This window comes from Cryptomeria japonica, chromosome 2, assembly GCF_030272615.1.
Source record: "Cryptomeria japonica chromosome 2, Sugi_1.0, whole genome shotgun sequence".
In the NCBI taxonomy this organism is placed as follows: domain Eukaryota; kingdom Viridiplantae; phylum Streptophyta; class Pinopsida; order Cupressales; family Cupressaceae; genus Cryptomeria; species Cryptomeria japonica.
The window spans coordinates 320161579-320170189 of record NC_081406.1 but is presented as its reverse complement, the minus strand read 5'-3'; positions in this window follow the sequence as shown (position 1 = coordinate 320170189).

Sequence of the window (8611 nt, the reverse complement as noted above, 5' to 3'; positions counted from 1 at the left end):
TGGGCAAATTTAGGCCAATTAGCTTATGCAACTCTTTCTATAAAATAATATCCAAAGTCTTGACTACTAGACTTTTGGTGGTGCTTCCCTTCATCATATCTGAAGAGCAAAAAGACTTTGTTCCTAGTAGATAGATTCTTGACTCAATCATTCTTGTCCATGAGAATATTCACTCCCTCAGTGCTGCAAAGAAAGAAGGTTTCTTGATAAAGCTGGATTTGGCAAAGGCTTATGGTAGAGTTGAATGGGATGTTCTATTTAAAATCATGGGGGCTTTTGGTTTTGATGATAAGGTCATCAAAATAATCAGAGAACTAATCACTACTCCTATGTTCTCTATTTTGGTTAATGGATCTCCAACAATTTTTAAAAAAAATTCTAGAGGGCTAAGACAAGGAGACCCCATATCTCCTATCCTTTTTACCATTCTGGCTGAAAGTATGAGTAGAATGATTCATAAGCTGAAATAGAGCAAAACTATCAAAGGTCTTCAACCTTCCTCTACCAATGTGTTTTGCACTCATCAACAATTTGTTGATGACACTATCATCATGGGATATTCTTCAGTCAAGGAGGCTGAAGCCTTCAAAATAGCTCTCAACTCCTATGCTTTGGCAACTGTTCAACAAGTTAATTGGGACAAATCAGCTATGTTCTTTCTCAATACTCCAGTCATAAGACAACAAAAAATTGCCAATATTATTGGATGCAAAATGGAATCGCTGCCTTCCACCTACCTGGGTCTTCCTTTAGGGTTGGATCCCCCAAATTCGTTCTGGAATATGATCATTGATAAAATTAATAAGAGACTTGCAGGATGGAAAGGCTCAATGTTATCTCAGGTTGGGAAAATGCAGCTCCTCCCAGCTACCTTTCAAAATCTCCCTGTTTATGCCCTCAGTTTGTTTGGTATTTCGGCTAAAATTGCTGAAGCTATGGAAAGAATTCAGAAGATATTATTATGGTCAGGAGTGGAAGAAAAGAAGAGAATACCTCTGATTTCCTAGGACAAGGTGTGTAGACCAAAGAACAAAGGAGGGTTGGGGATTAAAATTATAAAAACTTTTAACAAAGCTCTTCTTGCCAAGCAGTTATGGAGAGCCTATGACACTAAGAAAGATTGGAACCAAATTTGGTTTGACAAATACATTAAGAATCAGACTATCCAAGGAATCCTTAATTCTGAAGATATCCCGGCTAGATCCTTCATCTGGAATAGTGTTACCAAATCCATAAAAGTTGCAAAAGCTGGAGCAAGATGGGTCCTTGGAAAAGGTGACAGAATAAGGTTTTGGGAAGACCCCTGGATGAAGAATGAATCCCTTTTTGATCAAAACAATAGTCAAGTTATTGAAGAATGTAAAAGGAGGTTTGGGGTGATGGTTTGTGACTATTGGAAGGAGAATAAGTGGGTTAAACTTGAGGACATCCATCCTGTTTTTTCCTCTCTTCAGAAAGAGTTGTTGTCCTTTTCCCCTAACAAAAACTATGATGATGTTTTCCTCTGGAAAAGTGATCCTAAAGGTGAATTCACAGTTGCTTCTGCCTATAAAAACACTTTCTCTCAAATCAGCAATCCCATCTGGAGCAAAGTCTAAAACAACATCCTGATCCCTAAAGTCAACATTTTCTTTTGGCTTGGTTCTCATAATAGTACCCTTACTATTGATAATTTAATCTGAAGGGGCTTCAAATTCCCTAATAGATGTGAGCTCTGTCAGAAGGAGGGGGAATCAGTTGATCACCTTTTTTTTCATTGTTCCTTCACAAGGGAAATCTAGTGTAAAATGTTGGAAAAATGGAAAATTAACTGGGTCATGAACAAAAGCATTAAGGATATCATATGGCAATGGAATTATACTACCAAATGTCAAATCATTAAGAACCTATGGTCTTTGACTCTCCCCATGATTTGCTAGGGCATTTGGAAAGAAAGGAATAACAGGATATTTAGGGAAGATAAGTGTAATACTCAGGTAGTCTTTGAAAAAATATGTAGGGCTATAAAGGAGAACATCAACATCCCTCACAAGAATAATCAGCAATGGGCTATTATTGATATGAATGATTAAGAAAAAGACATTCTTACTAAATGGAACCTAAGTGATCAGGTCTACAGATCGGACAACAAGAAGAAGAGAGATAACATTGTTTGGAGGTTTCCTGATTATGACTGGATAAAGGTTAATTTTGATGGGGTAGCCAAAGGGAACCCTAGAAAGGCTGGTGGAGGTGGAGTTATCAGAAATGCTCAAGGAAGTTGTATTGCTGCTTTTGCTTCCCCTTTTGGAACCCAAAACAACCATGTGGCTGAAGCTATGGCCATGCTTAAGAGGCTCCAGTTAGCCCAGGAATTCAAATTTAAAAAAATCTGGCTCGAAGGGGACTCTTTAAATATTATACAAGCCCTCAAAGGTATTAGTTCAGTTTCTTAGAATATTGCCAATATTATAAAAAATGCTAAAGCTATCCTTAATAACTATGTTAGCATTATTATAACCCACACATTTAGAGAGGGTAACAAGGTAGCGGATATCCTTGCTAATGAAGGGGTTAATTTGGAGAAGGGCGTCAAATATATAGGGGAAGATCACATCAAGTGGGAGATTAAGGAACAATTATATTTTGGTCGCTTTAATGGATCAAGCTAATATTATGATTGATTTTTGGGGAACAAGTACCAATGATAGATTTTGGGGGCGGATGAACTGCCAGATGATGAGTGTTTCTCGGCATCATAACCAAGATCATATGTGTGCGAAAGGTAATTATAATAATAGCTAGGTTCGTATGAACATGAGTGGCAATCTCAAAACTGTGAGAGACTCTTTACAAGGGGAAACTAGAAATTCAGAGTTTTACCCGTGGGCTGAGAGTTGTAATAGAGGATATTGTTACCTGGAAAGCAGAATGGGAGGCAACCTTAACAGGAATGAACCTTCAGGTTGTGAGCACTGGAAGAGTGAAATAAAGGTGTGCAGAAGGCTCCACAGACATGGTTTCACTGATTATATGGAGAAGCTCCATGGTAGTAGAAACTCTATATCTCACGGGTTCACTAAAAGCTAGAGCAATAATAGGGCTACCCTATTTGGGGAAATCTGGCAAACTGATGAAAGTTTGATCTTGGAGGCCATAGGACTCAAGATGGAGGGGACAAAATTCTATAGGGATAGAAAGTATGCCACTGAGGCCTTCAAAAATTTCCCTAATATGGAGGATGAGAAGGGAAACCTAGATAAGAAGGACAACATATCATACTTCACCCCTCAACAGGTAAAACCTTTCTGGCAAAAAGTTCTTAGGGATTTAATGGAATATTTAACTGTGGATGGCAGGTTTATGAAAATTTACAATTATCATTTCACCATCCCGAACCACTTCTGCCATAGGGCTAAAATATCTTTGCCCTTTATTTAGCCTCTTCTCTAAACGAGAGCCTGGCCGACCATATTAAAAAACCCAGCTCCTACCCTCTTGCGCACCAAGGACTCATTTTGCTGATTTATGAATATATGAAGGATAAGGTTAGGGCTACCAAGGATGACCCTTTAATCATCAATGCTCAGATTTCTAAGAAATGCATTGACTTTGATTTGACTGGGGAGACCAGCACCCCTACCCATAAAAAAAGGAAGGTTGAAATTGTGCAGGAAGAAAAGGATGTGCTTTGTGAAGAAGAAGAGGGAAAGAATAAGGAAAATATTTCTAAAATGGAGATTAACAAGGAGGAGAATTATGGGGAAGGAGAGGAAGGGGGCAATTTTGAGAATCGTCAACCTAACCCTAAAGGCTCGAAAACTGAGAAAGAGGCTCTGAAGCCTAAGGAAGGTGAAAACCCTAATGTGGAGGAGACGAAACAGAGCAAGGATTCAGCGGACACCATTCTAGATACCGCCCACAATTGCACAATTGAATTCTTCAATTTTTAGAAGTGGGTGGTGGAAAATATTACTAGCATGCAAGGTAAACAAAGGGAGCTAGAAGTTAAGATCAACAAGCTGATCAACATGTCTGAATCTGGGAAGTAGCACGAGGAGATAGAGAATAGTGAAGCGGAGGAGGAAATGGAAATGGAAAACTGGCTAGAGAAAGATTTGATAAAAGGTGACCTGAAACATCTGGAGGACATCATCAAAATAATGAAGGAACAGGTGGAGGAGGATAAGGACAATGTCAATGCTCGGATGGCTAGAAATGAGAAAGCCTTGAAAAGCCTTATGGACCAGAGCCTCCAGGTTCTTAGAGTCTCCTCCCAGAACATGAATGCGCTGGTGAATCATTTGGGAAAGAAAAAATAGGAGAAGAACTTGGTAGTTATTAAAGATGCTCCTACTTCCAGCCTAAGCCACCAGACCCCTAGGTGCAGAACTAGATAGACTACGATGGAGAAGGATATGAAGATGAAAGAAAGCTAGATAGCTCAGGAAAATACCGACTTGAGGGAAGCGGCCAAGGCAATGATTCTTTTGGTGCAGGATGCAGAAGAAACCATGAAGAATTTCTAAATTTATGTTTATGCTGGACTTGGGGCCAATTTCTTGTTAGCCTCTTGCTATCCTTTCCTCTGTTGCTGGTCTTTTTGCTGGTTTTTTGCAGTCATTGTGTTTTGTTTCTTTCCTGAATATCTTCCATATGTAACTGGGTTTCGAGTCCCTTAAAACCTGTTTTTAATTAATCAAAAACAATGTTCTCACTTCCTCAAGTCTTGCCACAGGTGCAAAAGTCTCACCATAGTCTATTCCTTCTTCTTGAGCATAACCTTTGCAAACTAGCCTTGCTTTATTCCGAATGACCTCACCTTTTTCATTTAGCTTATTTCTGAAAATCCACTTTGTACCGATTACATTTTTCTCTTTTGGTCTTGGGACCAGTGTCCATGTTTTATTTTTCTTGATTTGTTCAATCTCTTCTATCATATCATTCGCCCTATCTTTATTGCTTAATGCCTCTTTTACTATCCTCAATTCAAACTCAGATATCAGCCATGTGTTCTGTCTCAGTTTGTTCCTTGTCATCACTGGAGCATCCGTATCTCCTATAATCTGACTTGATGCATGATTTCTTCTGATATATTTTGCTAATATAGGCTCGGTAGGCTCTGTATGATCTTCTTCATCACTCAGTAACTGAGTATTTTCGTCATCGGCTTTCTTGGTTAGACTTCTCGGTTGTACATATACAAACTCTTCATAATCTTCTGGTTCTTTGGAATTTCCTTCATCATTCCTTTCTGTAAATTCATCAATTTTCACATTTACACTTTCCACTATTTTGTTAGATGATTTGATCAGACATTTAAATGCTTTACTCCTAGAGGAATAACCAAGAAATGTTCCTTCCTCGCTTTTCTGATCAAATTTTCCATTTCTGTCATCTTTGTGAACATAACATCTACTTTGAAATATTTTAAAATAACTTACATTTAGTTTCTTGTCATACCAGATTTCATAGGGTGTCTTCATAGTTCCTTTCTTCAGTTGTACTCGGTTTAGGGTGTAAACTATAGTGCTTATTGCTTCTCTCCAAAATATTTGAGGTACTCTCTTTTCTATCATCAAGGTTCTAGCACAATCTACAATTGATCTATTTCTTCTTTCAGCTATCCCATTTTGCTGTGGTGTTCTTGGTGCAGACACTTGTCTCTTTATACCATGATCATTGCAAAATAAGTTAAATTCATCTGAAATGAACTCTCCTCTATCAGATCTTAGACATTTCAACTATCTTCCTGTTTCATTTTCAACTCTTGCCTTATACCATTTGAACATTTGAAAGACTTCTGATTTCTCTTTTAAAAACATAACTGACATCATCCTTGAGTAATCATCCACAAATAATATGAAGTATTTATCACCATAATAACTTTGAACTTTCATAGGACCATAAAGATCAGTGTGCAGAAGATCTAAATTCCTTTAGAAGTGTAAGACTTACTTGTAAAGCTTGATTTTGTCATCTTACCCATCTAGCATCCTCGGCATATTGCAGTCTCAGGTTTTTCCAAGCTCGGTAGACCTCTTACATGGTGCTTCTTACTTATTTTGATTAGGTTATCAAAATTTACATGGAAAAACCTTTTATGCCATAACCAGGTATCTTCTACTTTTGCATATAGACAATTGTTCTGAGTTGAGTCAAGATGAAATGTATTACCTCTTGTTTGAGTCCTAGTAGTAGCCTGCTTTCCATGTTTGTCATGAACTTTGACAATTCCTTTATGAAATTCTATTCGGTATCCTATATTGTTTAGTTGTGCTACACTCAATAAATTATATTTCAGACCTTCAACCTAATATACATCATCACATTTAGTATTTTCAAGAAGTGTGATAGAACCTTTACCTTTTATAGGACATGGTGCATCATTACCAAATCTTACATAACCTCCATCATAATCTTCTAATTTAACAAACTTGTGTTTATCACCTATCATGTGATGTGAGCATCCACTATCTATGATCCAAGAATCATTATTATTTATATGTGATATTAAGGCTTTTTCTTCATACCTTTCTTCATCAGATCCATCTTTGATAGCTACATATATAACTTCCTCCATCTCAGTCCCATCAGATTTATCATCTTTGGATTCCTCATCAGCTACTAGGCATGTCTTTCTATCTCTCCTTCTGAAGTCTCGGTGCCCTCTGTATTGGTTGTCTTTCTGTCTGTCATCTCGATATTCTCTCTTTTCACTAGATTCTTTGTTAGGACAGTTAGAAGCCATATGTCCAATTTTATCATAGTTAAAACATTTTAAAGGTAACTTTCCTTTATACTTACCTTTGCCTCTCAGTAACCTTCTAACCAATAATGCTTCAAACTCTTCTTGCTTTCTGATTTCCTCATATAGTTTGTGTACTTCTTCCATGTTTTTGTGAAATCTCTCACTTGCTCCACTGTGATTTCCTTTAGCATACTTATACATTCTATCATTGTAATTATTAGATTCACCAAGATGAAAAGAACTAAATGCAGATTCAACTTTGTTTACCGAAGACCCACTGTTATCAAAATTACTTAACTCAAAAGCATGTAGCTTATCGATAGTAGCATCCAAAGAGACTGGCATGTTTGGTACAGACCTTAATTCATTAATTGTAGAGACTCGAATGACATAAGCAGGTAGAAGTGTTCTCAGAAACTTACTTGTTACATCCTTTTCTTCAATAGTTCCTCCTGCTCCTTTGATTTGATTGACAGTTTCCTTTGACCTTGTACTATATTGGATTATGTTCTCACCTTCATTCATTCTCATGGATTCAAGTTGACCTCTTAGACTATCTACTTTTTCTCTTTGAACATGTTCATCACCACCATACACAGATGTAAGCTTATTCCACATAGCTTTGGCATCATTACAACCTTCTAGATCATTAAACTCTAAGTCGGTCGATGCTAATGTTATTTCAATCATTGCTTAAATATGTTCTTGCCTTGCCTTTATTTCTTCCATTGTCATAGGGTAGGTGCTAGGTGCAGTGTAATCATTCTCTAGATAATATGTTGCATATTCTCCAATTCCTGATAAGTGTAGCTTCATCCTTTTCTGCCATGTGGTGAAACTTGACTTGTTCAACTTTGGTGCATCCCTTTTATACATCTTCGGATCTTGCCTCAAGTTCCTTTAAACTTTTCTTTTGGAGTTCTATCTCTGATACCAATTGTTAGTTAAATGAGAGGGGGGGGGTGAATCAAATAAACTCACAATCCAATGTTCTAATCAGATTCAACCTCAACAAAACTTACTTGACATGCAATTATGACTGTAAATCATTCAAACTCATAAACTGATAAACTTGAAACATCAAAACACATTTAACACCAAATTTGACGTGGAAACCCAAATAGGGAAAAACCACTGTGGGATTTTAGACCTACTAAGAAAATATACTCTTCTAGAGTATGCTTGGTTAAAAGCCAATCCTATTAAAGATTACATAAACACATTGTTATATGTGACCCGGTCAAGGGATTTCCCTCAGATCTATCAGAATCTTGCACTTTGTTAGAAGTGACCTTGTCAAAGGATTTCAAACACTCAATTAGAATGTTACCTTTCTAGACAATTTACAAATAAGACTGTTAGGTCCACTCGGTTAAGAGATTTCCTATCGCTTACAAAAATAAATAACAGTAATAAAATATATCTGCAACTTCACATCTAAAATGTTATAGCAGACTCTATGTGCTCAAAATAATCTTGTCATAAGACTTATCTTCCTCCTTGCTAGGCTTCTCACTCTGTTCTTCAATCAGATCTTCAATCTTCTGTACTCGGTAATCACTTTAGCAGCATCACTGTTCTTCTATTTGCCCGCATTCATTGTTCACCAACTATTCTTTATTTATAAGCAATTCCTAACCACTTAATCTCCTTAATCACATTTCCCATGATTAATCTTAGCCATCAGATCTTCAAACTTGACTAGGTTCATTGAATCCTTCAAACTGAAAAATGTTTTATCTTGCCTTGAAACTTGTATTCCTTCCTTGGTACTTGTGCTCGGTTATAACCGTTCAATCTGTGTTGTAGATCTAACTCTTGAATTTTCATTGTCATTGATCCTTAACAAACTTCTTGTATGACATTTCAATCTTCTATAAA